Below are 17837 nucleotides of genomic sequence, written 5' to 3'. Positions count from 1 at the left end.
TAAATAGGTAATAATAAATAATAAACAATATATTTTGTCAGAAATAGAATTTCAGGCAACCGGCGGATCCGGATCATGAGACGGAAATAATCAGAAGAATAAGAATGGTCTGGGGTGTGTTTGGGAGGCATTCTGAGATCATGAACAGCAGGTTACCATTATCCCTCAAGAGAAAATTGTATAATAGCTGTGTCTTACCAGTACTCACTTACGGGGCAGAAACCTGGAGGCTTACGAAAAGGGTTCTACTCAAGTTGAGGACGGCGCAACGAGCTATGGAAAGAAGAATGGCGGGTGTAACGTTAAGGGATAAGAAAAGAGCAGATTTCGTTAGGGAACAAACGCGAGTTAATGACATCGTAGTCGAAATCAAGAAAAAGAAATGGGGAGCATGGGCAGGACATGTAATGAGGAGGGAAGATAACCGATGGTCATTAAGGGTTACGGACTGGATTCCAAGGGAAGGGAAGCGTAGCAGGGGGCGGCAGAAAGTTAGGTGGGCGGATGAGATTAAGAAGTTTGCAGGGACGACATGGCCACAATTAGTACATGACCGCGGTTGTTGGAGAAGTATGGGAGAGGCCTTTACCCTGCAGTGGGCGTAACCAGGCTGATGATGATGATGATGAAAACAAGAATACTGAAAACACGTATTTCAGGTTTCCAGATACCATCTGAATCCAATGAGCTCACGCCACTTTGCCTTGATATGTACAGAAAAAAAGAGAGAAAAAAATGCCAGGCTAGCCTAATCTTTGATTAGGTCTCTCTTAGTGGCGCTCGCATCTCGTCGTTGGTGTTCTTTAGGTCAACATTAGGCGCATGCAATGCACGAACCGAATTTGGAGACAACCGTTTTCCATTATTTAGCCAGTTGAATACCCTGCCACCTTCTTCTTTGTGATGTCATCACTGATGTCATTATGTCCGCTTTCTACTTCCGGGTTTCCAGGAGTTTCCCCAAAATCGTGATCACGGGGCGGGTCTGCAAAGTCTACGATTCTTTGCTTTGGTATGCGGTAGGGAATGATTTCTAAATAATTTTAATTAATTTAGTCACTTCCGTAACGTAGCTTGTAACGTATGCTCTGACATCCTATCTATAATGAAACCCACGAATTTTGTAGTGTTAAATTTTTTTCATTACTTTCTGATTTCTTTTGGATTTCGTCCCAGGGCGTCTCAGTGATTTTTCATTAAATACAAATATTCCAGAGGCTTCAGTAACTCTACCTACTACTAATAATTTTCTCTGCTATTATATATATAACGAAAGCTACGAAATTTTTAGGGCACCATTTTTTCTACGATTTCTGATTTATTTATTTTTTAATTTTGTTCTGTGTCGTCTTAGTGGTTTCTAATTCTAGTTAGTCCGGACACTTCAATAACTCAACTTGCAACTAAACGTTTGCTCTGATATTGTATCCATACAGAAACCCAGAAATGTTGTTCCGCACTATTCATTTCTATATTTTTGAAATTTATTTTGAATTTCGTCAACGGTAGTCTCAGAGATTTCTAATTAATTTTAATTATTCCCCCCACTTCGGTAAATCAACTTGTAACTAAACGTTTGCTCCTATATCACATCGATATAGACGCCCATAAATTTTGTCCTCAAGTATTTATTTATATTTTTTCTGATTTATTTTGAATTACCTCCGCGGCAGTCTCAGCAGGTGAAGGGGAAGTGCTGCGCGAACAACAAGAGTGTCAATTAATACCCGTGCCACCGGAAAATTCACCATTCCGACGCTGCGAAAGTGGAAGTCCATGGAAACCATTCAACACCACCACAACAATATCTGAGAGCGGTATGCATCGCTTCATGGCTTTAGAGTAATGGTAGTACTCCTATTTTAGTTTACTGGTAGGAATGCGAGTAATGGTCAATTTTCAGCGCGCCGCCATCCATAGCGGTGTTAAAAGAAGGTTGAAATAGGTTGCTATTGTGGTTATTATATATAGAAAAGGCTAGTGACGTCATTTCCCCCGTAACAAGCTGGCGTCGCCACGGCAGCTTGAGCAACGATAATCTTTCCCAGGAAACATATGCGGGGAGCGGCCCGTGCTTCGCATCGCTTTCACGAGCGTCTTATCATCAAATACGGGGTTCCGGTGCTTGCTTTGAGATTGGCCTTTATTGAAATGGATGTTGTTCTATAAGTTGCATGCGCAATTTCAAGTTATTTATGCACCGTTCGCTTCACTTTGCTGAGTGCTTCTACCCTGTGCATTGCGGGGGTATGAGCAGTTGCATTTTTCGCTTGCTTACGAGGGTACGAGAGGTTAGCGCGTTAGGAGTCATTGATGCTGATAGTTTCCTATCGACGCACGCGAAAGAATCCCGGCATGCTAGCATTGTATAACTTCGCTGTAAAATGAAACCGAGCAAAAACGACAACAGATGTTAACCTCGTAGTGGAAATTACAAGTGAAGACGTTCATTGGTGCAATTGCTGAGCGCTCACGAAATACTCAAGGTCGCAATGTTCGCAACTATCTTGGCCATGAAAGCTGTGCAGTTGCGTGCTCTATATGTGGTATGATGTGCAAAACGCTGAAAAATATCACAGCTGTGCTGTCACCGTGTGTTGTGTAGTGATCTTCATGCGTTGTAAGATGGCTTACAGCGGCGTGCTCGCAATCACACCACTCAGCAGCGGGACCTGCGACATCGTCTCAGATATATGAACTCAAGCGTATTCATCAATGGTTGCAGAATTAGGCTTACCTATTGTGTCCCCCACTCGTGTAGGCAAATTATCTCCGTTTAAAAATGGGCTAGGAGGTGCCCCATTCAGGGTATCTCGCATGGCTGTTTTGGCTGATGTCAATATTAGCCTTTACAGCTAAATATGCACCTCAGCATTCACGTCCCCGCACGGCCAGTGTCTCATCGACGTTAACTTTGGTCCCGTCTTCAGCCTCCATTGGCTTGCCACTGACCGCGCCTATACAGGACGCCCGAACCCATCCCAGCCGACCCTTCATGGTGACCCGTGCGGGGGATGCCGAAAGGTCTGCTAGAATGACTTTCTCCAATAACTACTGTTTTATACTCGAGTGCATTGAATCCTGCTAGATACAAGTTCGTTGTCGTTAATATGCATCTTCCTCGGATTATACTACATCTGCAAAAATGACAATGCTAGTAGCATTGTTGCCTACTTTGCCCACTTTGAGCCTATCTATGTATCTATCGATCCAGCTTGTTACGCTGACGCCATGATATAAGTGGTCTACAATCATCGGCTACCAGCAATGTGCTCATGGTCGTTATGCCATGCTGCTCACATTGCTTTGGTGAAAAGATTTGTTGAGATCAATGAAAATTGTCCAAGCGCATAACCATTAATTACTGATTCTTTTACTCAAACTGTTAATTTTTGTAGGGCTAATTTTGTTGAAATAATTGGGCGAAAACAATATTGCTCAGGTCTCAAGGGCTTGAATTCGCTTGGGTACATCGCTATCGTCACGGCAGTCACTTAAAGGTTCTCAATAATTTTCCTAAGCAAGAGTCAGATTGGTGAAGGGCGACAATTGGACCAAATTCTTTGTTTACTTTTTGAAAGCATAACTTTACGTCGTTTAGGTAGCGCGGGAAATAGGTTATTATAAAATAGCTGGCCTAATTAAAGTGGAAAGAAAAGGAGACCTGTCTTAAGCGGTCGAAAAGCAACTTGCCGCAGGTGCGAAGGTTGTGGGTTAGGTTCTAACTCGCGGCAAGGTGTTTTTTCATCCATTTCTTTTGCATTAGTTTATCGTTTCTTTATTTCATTTATTAAGCACAAGTAATTTCCCCTATGTTGTCCTTGGTGTCAATGTTTGTTGGCTTCTTATGATATGACTAATAAAAATCGGGCCCCTCGGTTAACCCCCTTTCTTCTCGTTTATTACATAACGAGGGTCTCGAATCCGGCAACATTGATGCCTTCAGTTAGCATGTGTGGGTTTTTCTGACCAGTTGCCTTCACCCAAAAAGATCACTTTCTCGTGACGCCTGCGGCAAAAAAGACGTTCCAAGTCCGCCTTCAAGGTCTGTGAGTGGTGGCGCTGGCTAACACCCCCAGGGTTCTACTAGGGCACATAAATACCCAAGAAAGTGGATGGGCGAACGACCCCGCTGTAGCTCCATTGGTATAGCATCCCACGTGAAATGCGAAGGTTGTGGGTTCGGTTCACACCTGCGGCAAGTTGTTTTTTCATCCACTTTAATTTGCATTAGTTTATCGTTTCTTTATTTCATTTATAAAGCACAAGTAATTTCCCCTATGTTGTCATTGGTGTCAATCTTTGTTGGTTTCTTATGATATGACTAATAAAAATCGGACCCCTCGGTTAACCCCCTTTCTTCAAGGTTAAGAAGTGTATGTTAAACCTATTCATGAAGCTAAACTTATTGCGCATGATGCTACGTCTGTGCTTAGGCCTCATAAAATACGTTTCGAATGCCGTATTATACATGGAGGCAAGAATCCCACCCATAATACGCCGATTTCAACTTCTGACAGTTCAGACTTTCCTAAGGCTATATGAATCCCCACTAAACCGCCTTCAAATTATTTTCCTCTCTGATCCAGAATTATTTTTTTCTATTCATTGGCCCAGGTTTCATAGACCACAGATTATATTTGTGCAAACATTACTTGAACCACTAAATGTGCAAATTCGCGAGGTGCTTCATGATAATACGCATTCAAATTACCCAGAGATCAGGTTCGATGACATTTTCCCAAACCACGCGAAACTACTCCCTTACGGCATCTTAAACACCATGTTGCAAGACCACCTAAGGAGCCTAGACACAAATGTTATCATTGCAACAGATGCCTCACAGTGCGAGGGAAAAGCTGGGATTGGAATATTTTGTCTTGCACTCGACTGGTCTTTTTCTTTAAGGTTGCCTGATTTTGTGCCTATTTTTCTGGCCGAGTTGTTAGCAGTAATCCTAGCTTTACGTAAATTAGACCCAATGATTACAACGGCTGCCATTCTGACTGACTCCTTTTTAGTATGCTCTTGCCTTACCGCTACTAATGAGTCACCCATGCTAGAACTCTTTCTGTTGCTAGTTCCCGCCCATGTGCAATGCGTTCACTTGATTTGGGTGCCAGGGCATAAAGGTTTGTTCTTTATTGAAACTGCTGATTCACTGGCAAATGCATCACTATCCGGCCCTGTTCTTCCTATTCTACGAGTGACAGCACAGATCACGGCGGCAAGATTTCGGATGCGATCAATAAGATTAGCCTTATCAAACCCACGTTTGACTGCTTCTCCAGAGTATAAGTACCTGACATTTCCCTGGCATAGCGAATCCTGTGACACAAAGATGCTTGAGGTCTGCCTCTCCAAATTACGCTGCCGCATACCCTAGCTTAATTTCTATTTACACAGGTCGGGTTTGGTTCCCTCCCCCCTCTGTTCTTTTTGTAATAAGGAAGAGACGATACCCCACTTTCTTCTATCTTGCCGCCGCTTTACGGCGGTGAGAAAAAGGTGGTTGGAAATACCTTTTCGAAGAATTGGCCTGGACTTGACAGAACCTACAATTATATCGTTCGGAGCGTCCACTTTGGGATTCAGCCACAGGGATGCATGCTTCGCTGTCCGAACATTCCTAACGGAATCTAAACGAATGCCCTGCTAAATTCCTTTCTTTTTGTTTTTAATTTTAAATTAACTATTACTCATTCAATATGACCTTCCTGATTTTATTTAACAGCTAATTCTGCGCTATTCATTGCTATTTCAATAGCTATTAGGAAATTTATGCTCCATAATAATTTCGAATAATCCACCCATTTCTTGGCCAATCCCCCATCGTGGGTAGGAGCCACACGCATCACAGGCTACAACAACAACAGAGAGAGCCAGTGCACACAGCATCTCTTTCTGAAATAACGAATTATTAGAGCCTCCTTTTATTGTTACTATTTATGGTTTACATTGCTGAGGTGTGGCAGCAGAGCTATTGGCGATAGCTTGGGACAGTTGAAGAGAAACTGTTGCGAACATTTGTGTGTTTCGTGAATGTTCTCGCCGAAGAAGGCAAAAGTATTAGAAGTGTGAGGATGTTTATGGGAGTCGTTGAGTGGCAACCAGAAACGCAACGGTAGTGAAGAGCCTGTCCACGTGAACAATTGCACGTCCACGGCAAAATTGTCCAATTGTCATCGTCAGTGGATCGACATGGTAACTCACGGGCAAAAGATTGGCTAATGATGTGACCAGGACAATCATATTTTGGAAGAAGCTTGAACAAGACGCCAGGATAAGGTAGGTAGGACCCAGACCCTTATGAAGACTTCATTATGAAGTTGGAATTAGTTTTGTTTTCATCCCGTCGAAGCTTTTGGTGTGATTGGTCTGCGACAGTGAGTGAGCGAGCCAGCTGTCGACATTGGTCGGCATGCTTGGCGATGGTGGAAACAGGAGCGCACTCTGAAGCATCCGTAGTATATAGAAAAATTAGAAAAGCACACTTTTAAGAATTATGTACCATACAGGTGAAAACTATATGGCGCGATTGAATAAAAGCTACCCATAATTTCAAATTTTTTTTCATATCTTTCAGCGTACGAACATACCTCACAGTCGATATATTGCAATCGATACTTCGCCTTTTGGGCAAAACTGCGACTTTTTAAAATTCCTCCCTAATGGAAGTTATTTAGAGCACCCTCACTGGGCCAGGAGTTCAATTGTTTTACCCGGCCATTACCTACGGCTGCGCCTCATTCCATGACCAACCGAGTTTATTTCTACCGAGCGTCTGTGAACCTGTACGGCGTCGCACTCTGCAGGAAAAAGTTGAAAAGGGGGAGCTAGCATTACTGGGGCCAACCTAAGCGAAGGAACACTTGATCCGGACCAGGGACAAACGATAGAGTTAATGAAACAAAGATCCGTCCCAGAGCAGTGGCCCTTGAAAATGTGCTTCTAGTCACTATTAGGAAGAGAGCAAAACAAATCTTTGCAGCAGCTAGATTTAATGGCAACACAGACGAAACGTGCAAGGGGATTAGCACATCATATAATACCAAACAAAAAAGAAAGAAAAATATAGCATCGCAAGTAAAAGCCGCGAGATGGCACTCAACTTTTAAGATAGCGTTCAAAACTGTGGTAACGGATCAAAAATTACGTGTAAGTATTAACGCGTGAATCTATCGCGTTTATTTGCCACTGCAGCAGTTGTCGACTGAGTAGGTGCAATGTTCTCTCCCATTTGTCTCCTTTTTCAGCTACCAAAGAACGAGCACTTGGGACCCCACGACATCATCCGAGAGTTGGGGCGGCACTTGAACGCTCGCCCGAAGCCTGCCCCACGCTTCAGCACTTCGCCGCAACGTCGCCTGTGCGGGTTCGATTGACCGAGCCGGGCGCCATGCCTGGACCGGCAGATGGAGCGACAGTAGACCAGGAAGAAGACCATTTCCGGCGAGACGGCCTTTCGCTGCAGACCCGGAAGCCAGTTGCTCTTCCGCTCGCCGTCTTCCGCCGCCGTCTGGCCTCCTCGCTCGCTCCCGAAGGCGGCCGCGTAGGCGATCTCGATCGCGGCCACGTGCGCCATCATCCAGCTACTGTCGTTGACGCAGGCCAGCTTGTTCTCGAACGACTCGAGACTGGAGCGAGACATCGAGGGGCGCACGTTGCGATACGCGTCGAGTTGCTTGCCGTGCTGGTGCGAACGCAAGAAAGAAAGCATCAGTGACTTTTTCGTTCTTTCGCAGCGCAACGATCGCATCCTCTCGACCGAAAACTGCATCCCTGCTCGAACACAAGGGATTCCTTGTCAGACAGGCGCCAAGCAACGTACTTTTACTACCTTCCGTTTGTGTTCCCCGCTAATGGGCAGCTCTAAAGCGCGTGACGGTATCGTAGGAAGGCGCTGAAGCTAGGGCTCGCAGGATTGACACGACTTGAGGGACACCGCGGATGAAATGCGAGGAATCGTTATACGCGCCAACGTACGCTCAGTTCGCTCCTTATTTGGCTCTTTTGCCATTTTTTTCTGGCGGTTCGCGACCGGCAGGCTGTGGCCCGTTTTTTCAACGCTGTTTACAAAAGCGCCAATTCAAAGGTCATGTGGTGTCGCGCAAACAAGTTTCGCGGCACGCACGTCCCTGAACGTCAACTTTTAAGCTCTTATACGGCAAAATTGCTTGTTTGTTCCGCAAGACCTTTGGGGCGTCGATGCCCCCTTGTCGCGCCCCCCTCACCCGCCATTGTGGTGGCGGAAGAGGGTCCCCGAGGTTGACTCATGGCAGTCCACTTTTGTGCCGACGCTCACGCCGCTTAAGTAAGCACACGTGACGAATTTATACAGGGTGCTTCTTTGCGATAAGTGCTAATTTCTTTAAACAGTGCCCTTGGGAGACTTCACAGTTCTATCTCTTCATCTAGATTACTCTATGAGGTAACATTTCTTCTAGAAGAATTGCAAATGCGCAATCCAATAAACAACATAATAACAAAATTTTCATTTTTCGACTTTACTGCCCATATTTCAATTTACCAATTTTAACCAGTAGTTTCGAAAGGCGTTATCGGCTTGGAACGAACTCCCAGGACAAGGTCAGTTACAATATATTAATTTTCAACGTGTCCAGCTAAATGCACTGGGGCACGCTGGGACGCTCGACTTTCACGCGTCCCCTGATACTGCTTTCCCTGCGTGGCTCACGCCTCCTCTAATTCGGCTTCGCGGCGTGGCTTTGCTCTTACGGCAGTCATGTGGTTGCAGAGACGGCGGGAGTGTCGCGCTGCTAACGACACTTCTCGGCGGGGTTACTCGGGCGCAAAAAGGGAGTCGTCCGTTGCTTTTTTTGCTGGGGGTCGACGAGTTGTGCGGACGTTCCAGGCGCTCGCCCACCGATCACGGGACCGTCCCGAGAAAAGCTTTGGAGCGGGGCAACTGGGATAGTCAAACCAGATCGTTCAAACGCGCCGCCATTGAGTACTTCCTCGACATGTCGCGCGACCATCGGCGTGTTAGAGTAATAATTGGGCTGGCTAGATTGGGGTTTAAAAGATGCAATATATGTACCTGTGACTGTCTACACTACTGTACTGTCACGTTCCTTTGTCGTAAGAGCACGTGTGACACTCCACACTCTCTTCAGGAGTTTCGTTGGCATTGAAAGCCCGACATGTCCGGGGCGAAGGGGTTCGGGTAGTGGAGGGCCCACTTCTGTATCCGCCACTGATTTGTAGTGCCGTGGGACACGCTACCTCTTGTGCAACTGTATGTTTGTGAATGTAATAAAAATAAACTAAAACACCCTTGCACCCACCCCCAATATTTTTAGTCACTGCACCCTTTCGGTGGGTAAAAGGGTGTTATAACATCTAGAACTGCCCTATGCTTCGCAGAAAGTAATGTGGATGGTATGTTTCTTGAATGAAAACACCCTTCAAGTGTGTTATGATTCGCAATTCTCACCATCAAGGGTGTAAATTGTTTTCCTGTGTATAGAGAGACCTTGAAGGCACTTTTGTGTCTTGAAAGCGATCTGCGTTGTTTGCAGAGTGCGCGTAGAGCCGGTAGCTTCGTATGGGCTGTGCCTTCGACGTTTCGTTCACGTTGAAGCGACACACAAACGGAGGTCAATTGGCTCATGACTGTTGTCGTGATTCTTTAGTCCAGCGTTTTCAGACACTTTCCGCTGTCATTGAGCGGGATGCGCCCATATTTACCTGTGCGCGCGTACGTGACACCGTGCTGGTTAATTTATACAAACACGGTAACGTGCTAGTTATGTTGAACCCCTGATAGAATTGTAACCACGACTGAACAAGAACGTAGAAAACAAGCAGGCAGAAAAACTGTTGTCTGTCGGTTTCTTTCTACGTCCTCGTTCAGTCACGCTTACATATTCTATCATTGGTGATTTAGTTTGTAAGAGAATGTTTACACATTTCTACGATCGAATAAACTACTATCTTTACTTCGTACAGCTATCTAGTAATTACCCATCGAAATCGGTGCTTCGCCTTTCAGGCGTAACTCCAATTAATTTGATGAGATATCTCCTGCTCTACAATGTCCATGCAGAATGGTAGCTATGCCAGTGGAAGCACCTTGCGACATTGTTATACCGCGGAAACAGCTTGCATTTTGCGGCAGTAATATTGCTATAATGTGCTCAATATGCAAAGATTGAATTAAAGAACATAGACATCAGAGGAAGTTCCTTCACATGGCTATACCCCCGTTTTATACACCTAAGGACTGTTAGAATTTACTAAGTGGAAAGTAAGGCAATCCCCGGGCCATTGTGACGAGTCTTCAGCATACCTAGTAGTGAAGAAGTGCTAATAGGCTGGCTCCATTGAGAAGTGTTGCACCGCGGCGTCTGGCTTGAAATACGCGACAATCACTAAGAGATGGAGAGGCTCCTGTATGAAAAGCTAGTTCCGTTGACAGGTCCATCCTCCCCTTGTCTGGCTTGATATAGTATACGAGAATATCACTAGGAGACGGAGAGGCTTCTCTATGAAAAGTTGGTTCAAAAACGTACTACTACGCCTTCCCGTATGTTTATTATTTGTACGTGTGCAACATCTGCGAACTAAGTCATATACACAAAAATATCATCGCTGTTTTTTTTTTTTGCCACACGCTGACGACGTCACAGGGTGTACACGACACACAGGGGGTGTTCTGTATACCTAGCAGTGAACAACTGCCATGAGAGTGGCTGAATTCGCAATGTGTTACTTGCAAACGTTAGCGTCCTGTACTATTGCTGTAGTATACGAGACTATCAGAAGGAAACAGACAGACTCTACCAAAAGTAGTTCCGAGAAACGCTACTACTGCGCCATCCCGTATGTTTATTGTTTGTGCGTGTGCAATATCGGCGAACGAACTCATGTACACACGGTTACCATCGGCATGTCTTTTCTACCCGCTGAGGACTTCACAGTCTGTACACTACACGGAGACCTAAGACGGTCATAGGATGCCCTATACGAGGCCTCAGGATGTTGTGCCGGTATAGTAGAGGCAGTTCGGATTCAAAGGCTACATTCACGTTAATTAACGATACGCTAATTCACCAACTTCTTCTGCAAACATCTTAACCTGAATGACTCACTCTAGTACCGACGATCTACGCACTTCGAGTCCAACTGGGCACTTCTGACTCTGCGACAGCACCTGTTGCACGTCATCGCATCATGGTTTGCACAAGGGTTGCTACGTCAGCATGGGCTTACCGCATCGCCTACCACATCAACAAAGCGCCTATGCGCTGAGTCCTACCTGCCGCACCAGTCAAAAGTGAAGAATGAATGGGAGAATGCTGGGCTAGCTGAATTTTATGTAACTGATGAATTTCCAGCGCTTCGGATGGAAGAAAAATTCAGAGTAAAAGAGAACAGAAGTGGTAGGAGCCTGGTTCTTCAACTGATTTCATGTCAAGCGGACGCAGAAGAAAGACCTCGAATCATGGCGCATTCGTCAAGCCTCTCGTTGTGACACCAGAAAGCCAACACATACCGACAACAAGAAAAGGGTAGGGCAAACTACTTGTTTGTATTGAGTCAATGTACCAATTATAAATAAATGAAATGGATGAGAAAAAAGATATGGTTTATAATTCTTTCATTGGAATCAGTAGAACAGGAAAGTGAATTTGCATGTTTGCTTCGTGGGCTTACGTTCCGCTGCAGCTAAAGGTGCAGGATTTGCGGGCTGGCGTCGATGTTATAAGATTTCTTGGTGCACGGCGTCCTGCTGGCGACTGGGTTTGGGGAAATTACGAGCACTGAAGCACGAGTTTTTTGACAGCGGCTTCAGTTGCGACCCGCTCAGCTTCAGGAATACGAGTACCAGAGTAAACAGCCTGCGCTGCAAACACGCGAAGGCGTTCCGCTGTACGCTGGATTGTCTCTCGCCGGACCAATGCGAGGTTCTCCCATGGACGTCGTTGCCTTTCTGCGCCACTCAGCGCAGCAGTATTCTTCGGCGATGCCATCGGGTGAGAAGCACTTGGCGCCGTATATGCACTGCTGATGGTTGTTGACACTAAACTCCGTAGGCGACGAGGTCTGTTGCGTACTCCAGGGTAGCGTATCGTACTACTGCCGAGTTGTAGCGACACCTGCCTATCGAAGCTCGACGGACGTTACTAATGGGGTAGCGTGGCGTTGTGGGCGGGCTGCCGGCATCCGGCAGATCATGGCGACCGGGCAAGGACGAGACGATTTCTAGTGCGAAATTTTCACGGTTTATTCAAAGGTTGATGAAAGAAGATGAGAAGAGAATGAAGTGATTAAAAGTACATTTCGGAGTCCCTTAAATAGACTCTCTAAAATCGTGCGAGGAATCTTGCTTCCGTCGACGTCACGTGACCGGCACCCAGTTGGACTGGCGGAAAGAGGGCCCCGCCTCCGGTTATACTACGCCTCTGATGGTACCGAGCCTTCTGGGGTTGTAGACGCTTGTCTGTCTCTTTTGCGTGTTGCTGGTTCGTGAATGTTCACCTGTAGAGTTTGACCATTCGAGGAAAGGGTCCCTCTAAAGTCGCACGCACACACACACACACACACATACACACACACACACACACACACACACACACACACACACACACACACACACACACACACACACACACACACACACACACACACACACACACACACATAGGAGGCCTGTAAACACTGCGAGGCTTCCGCCTGACTGGCAGACACTTGAAATGGTCATGGCGAATTAGGAAGTCACGCTTCATTTCTACGAAGCATGGTGGGTGAAGGTCGGGTGAGAGAAAGTCCTTTCTGCACGATGTGCGGGACGCCAACCGTAGCAGGAGAAGTCACGCCTCATTTAGACGAAGAAGGTCGGGTGAAATTCCTTTGTGCACGTGATGCCAGACGCTAACCGTAACAGCATCTCTGGCGGGGGAGGAAGATCCCGACGCGTAGGGGCCAGCAGCCGCTGTTCGAGGGATCGGCGTTTCAGTAGCACAATTCCTCTGAGATGTGACGAACCCTTAATTCGTGGCTCGTATATTCTTCGGAGTTGTCATCAGTCCTCGTGGCGCTCGTGAGAATTTTCTCCCAGGTCCGGTCAGGTGAAATTCGTCTTGCAAGCAAGTCTCGCAAATTTTCGTCTCCTGCGTGACCAAGCAATCACCCCAGAACAGTGCCGGATCCACAACCACAAAGCAGCGACCACAAGGCCACCCTCCTCCAAGACATACCCGGCTTTAAAGAAAAGAAAACCCGCTACACCTTTCCCATTCCTTACGAGCGTCCTCGCCTCCCCCGCCCCCTGAACACTAAAAACAGCCATTTCTTGAGAGTGCTAGGACGTGGTTATTAAAATCAGCTAACAATCGATTACACTTCGGAAAAAAATACATCTGAACGAACGTAAAAATACCTTACGCATTGGCCATTTGAATGCCATTCCCTACGCGCATACCCCCCCCCCCCTTGAACACTAAAAACAGCCATTTCTTGAGAACGTTAAGTCGTGGTTATTAAAATCAGCTAACAATCGGCTACACCTCGGAAAAAAAGGTATGAACGAACGTAAAAATGCCACCGAAACCCGGGTGAGCATGAGGCTTTTGTTACTCTAGGGGCAACGACTCAACCATTAGCATTGCAGTTAAGCTTGCCCTTCTTGTAGCGAAGGGACAGTGGCCAGTCTCCATGGTGAATCTTGAACCAGCGAATACATACCGAAGCCCCTGCAATGCAACAAATTCTGCAAGATAGGACACGTAAAAGGTGTCTGTAGGAATAACCTCGTGTGCCCACGGTTCACCGAATTTCATTCAGCAGATGCCTGCCGCGCAACTGTGTTAAACTTCCCTAACTGCAATGGTACCCATGAGGCCTCATCCAATGATTGCCCGCGGGTGAGGAACGAGCGAGCAGTACTCAAACGTATGGTACGGGACCATTCAACAAACAAAGAGGCTGCCGCTACTCTCAGGCGACGACGACATCGGCACCGAAGAGCAGCACGAATAATTACGTCTACTGAAAGATATACACCATCTTCCGGCAAAGCGGCTACCGTATCAACGCCGACTCCCACAAAAACAGACAGTGCGAAAACGAAGACTGGGGCAACACTCTCACCTCCTGAACAGTGGCCTACACTTCCACGAGCACAACCTGCCTCGGAGTCACATCAGATTGCGCCGCCCTCAATGACGTCACGAACCACGGATGGGACGACGACTGAGGATAGCCAAGTCATAGTGATGCTGAAGTCACTTATGGACGCCATGCACATTCTACTGAGCAGCATGAAAACCCCGTCGGCACATAGCGCACTGCAGGTGCTGGACACCTTGAGTCCGGTGCTTGCGGCTCTAGGGTAAAACCACGGCCCGAGAGATGCCGTCGTTTCAAGAGGAAGTCAAGAATGCATCTGTCTTTCAGTGGAACGCCAGAGGGCTTAAGTCACGCATGTCCGACTTTAGACAGTGTGCCTTTACGCACCAGTTCCCCATTATCGTTATTTGTGGGCCAACCTTGTCAGCTCCCATCAGACTGTCCGGGTATGAGTGCTTTATGTCGTCTACCCACGGAGAGTGAGTGTTTAATACGCCGTGACTTGACTAATGTGCATCACCCAGTGCCTCCTGACGAAGCAAATCAATACGTTTGCTTAACAGTGAAGAAGAAAAAGCTCACATTTACAATTCTTGGAGCCAATTTATCTCCAGCAAGCCGTCTAGATTGTGAGCGCCTACGGGGAATCTTGACGTCGACTCCACAGCCGTGGGTGCTCACTGGTGACTTTAACGCCCACCATTATCTATGAGGAAGCTCCAAAGTTAACTCTAGAGGCAGAACGTTGGTGTCCTTTGCCTGTGAGCGCGAATTTTGCTTGTCAAATGATGGTAGCCCTACTTATCTGCGTGGATCTGCGTATAGCAGCTCCTTGGGCCTAACCTTCGTTTCATGGTCGCTTTCGAGAAGAGTGCACTGGTCTTCCGATTTAGAAACACGGGGTAGCGACCACATCCCAACCTACTTGAAGATCGAAGGTTTGACTAGCTCCAAGTCCTCCAGAACCGTCCAGTGCACCGATTGGCCTAAATACAAAATAATAATGGAAGACTGTTGTCGTGACGGCACCTCTGCTAATCTACAGGGAGCGATAACGGATGCCATACAAACAACCACGCATTTGCTTTCGAGGAGTTCTTCTCGCACCCATTTAGACATCGAACTAGCAAAATTTCGATCAATTCGCCGTCGTGCGGAGCGAAGATATAGACGCACGAAATCCAACCATAATTTGAGATTGGTTAGAAGAACACAAAAGAAAATACAGCGTCACATGAACAAGCTGGCTTCGCGACAATGGGCATCCTTTTGCGAGTCCTTGGATCCGCGAAAACATTTGTCGCTTATATGGAGGACTGTTCATGGCCTTCGTACAACGTTTGGTCAGCGCCACCCATTTAAATCTCTGGCACTTTATCTACAAAGTAGAGATATTGACGTCGCTGAATCTTTCTGCAGAAAGATTGCTGGCGAGGCAAATTCCGATGGAACGGGTACGGGAACGCTCGACCACCCACTGTTGTCACGCGATCCCCGCATGGAATGCCCTTTTTCTATGGAAGAACTAGAAGCTGCGCTGGCTTTGTGCAGGCGTTCTTCAGTGCCAGGACCTGACGGTATTACATACCGTGCCCTGTGTAACCTAGGAGACCAAGCTCGGAAGGCACTCTTGCTCTTGTACAACGACTCCTGGCAGACGGGGTTGGTTCCACAAGAGTGGTAGTCACCTCGCCTCATTCCACTTCTCAAAGCAGGCAAGTCGCCTTTGGCCTTTCCTCATACCGTCCGATCGCACTTGCCAGCTGTGTCAGAAAAACAATGGAAAGAATGATTTTAACACGTCTGGAATGGTACTTAGAGTACTATGAAATCTATCCACATGCTATGGCCGGATTCAGACGGGGCCGTTCGTCAACGGACAGCGTTGTTGACTTGATAACATTTCTGCAACCCCAAAAGGCCTGTAAGCGACTATCTGCTGCTCTGTTTCTAGACGTTATAGGAGCTTATGATAATGTCACCCATGAAGCCACCCTTAGCACGTTGGAAGCCGTCGAACTTGGTGATAAGATGTATATGTGGGTGTGCAACTACTTACAGAGGAGACCATTCTACACAGAAAATGGCCCGACATCCGAGCATTACGGTAGCCGTGGAGTCCCTCAAGGCGGAGTGCTTAGCCCGACTCTTTTCAATCTCACCCTCAGTGGATTAGTTTACAACCTGCCAAGCACCGTACGACTTTCCATCTATGCGGACGACATCTGCATTTGGGCATCAGGTGTGTCACGACTTCAGCTTCGCGCTCGGCTTCAGAAGGCAGCCACAATGACATCTTGCTACCTTCGTGAACAAGGACTCGAAATTTCATGCGTAAAGTGCACAATGGTGGCATTCACGAGTAAGTCAATGTCTGGTTACGGCGTATCTATTATCGGACAGCTTTACCATACAGCAGAAGTCACAGGTTCTTGGGAGTCGTAATTGACAGAGACCTGTCTTGGACTCCGCACGTCAATTACGTGAAAAAGCGGCTGGCTGCTATCTGTCACCTGTTCAGGTTCCTTGCAGGAAAAAGTTGGGGAGTATCTATACACGCTATGTTACAGTTGTACATGGCGTTGTTCGTTGGATTCCTGCGATACAGCCTGCCTGCAATATCCAACACCTGCAAGACTAACCTGCGTACGATTCAGAGCATTCAAGCCCAAGCCCTTAAGATATGTCTTGGCTTACCACGCAGTGCATCAACGGCTGAAACCATTGCTCTTGCGCAGGATTACCCAATCACGACGCACATTACCTTTGAGACAATGCGTATGCATCTCAGGCATTATGCTAGGACCCCTTCCCACCACTTGGCGAGCCTCACTGCTGCAAGGCCCTGCTCGACATTTAGCGGTATTGTCAGTGCACATCGCGCGTCGTTTACTTCGTGGTACGCACCTGCGGGCAAGGACGAGATGATTTCTACTGCAAAACTTGCACGGTTTATTCAAAGGTTGATGAAAGATGAGAAGAGAATGAAGTGCTTAAAAGCACATTTTGGAGCCCCTCAAATAGGCTCTCCAAAATCGTGGGAGGGATCTTGCTTCCATCGACGTCACGTGACCGGTACCGAGTCGGACTGGCGTAAAGAGGGCCCCGCCTCCGGTTATACCACGCCTCTGGTGGTACCGAGCCTCTTGGAATTACAGACGCTTGTCCGTCTCTTATGCGCGTTGCTGGTTCGTGGAAGCTGTTCTAGAGTTTGACCGTTCGAGGAAAGGGTCCCTCTAAAGTCGCACACGCACACACACACAAAAGAGGCCTGTAAACACTGCGCGGCTTCCGCCAGACCGGCGGACATTGCAAATGGTCACGGTGAATTGGGAAGTCACGCTTCATTTCGACGAGGCATGGTGGTTGAAGGTCGGGTGAGAGAAAGTCTTTTCTGCACGAGGTGCGGGGCGGCGACCGCAGCAGGAGAAGTCATGCCTCATTTCGACGCAGAAGTTCGGGTGAAAGAAAGTCCTTTTTGCACGAGGTGCGGGACGCCAACGGCAGCAGAAGTCACGCCTCATTTCGACGAAGAAGGTCAGGTGAAATTCCTTTCTGCACGTGGTGCTGGATACCGACCGTAGCAGGAGAAGTCAAGCCTCATTTAGGTCGGGCATGATGAGAGAAGGTCAGGTGAAATTCCTTTCTGCACGTGGTGCCAGATGCCAACCGCAACAGGGGTCACCAGGCTAATCAGACACGAAAGAACTGACCATGTTCGGAAACTGCATCGTCACCTAAGC

The sequence above is a fragment of the Dermacentor variabilis genome, chromosome 7, assembly GCF_050947875.1.
Source record: "Dermacentor variabilis isolate Ectoservices chromosome 7, ASM5094787v1, whole genome shotgun sequence".
NCBI lineage: Eukaryota > Metazoa > Arthropoda > Arachnida > Ixodida > Ixodidae > Dermacentor > Dermacentor variabilis.
Note: the sequence above shows the minus strand (reverse complement) of the source record.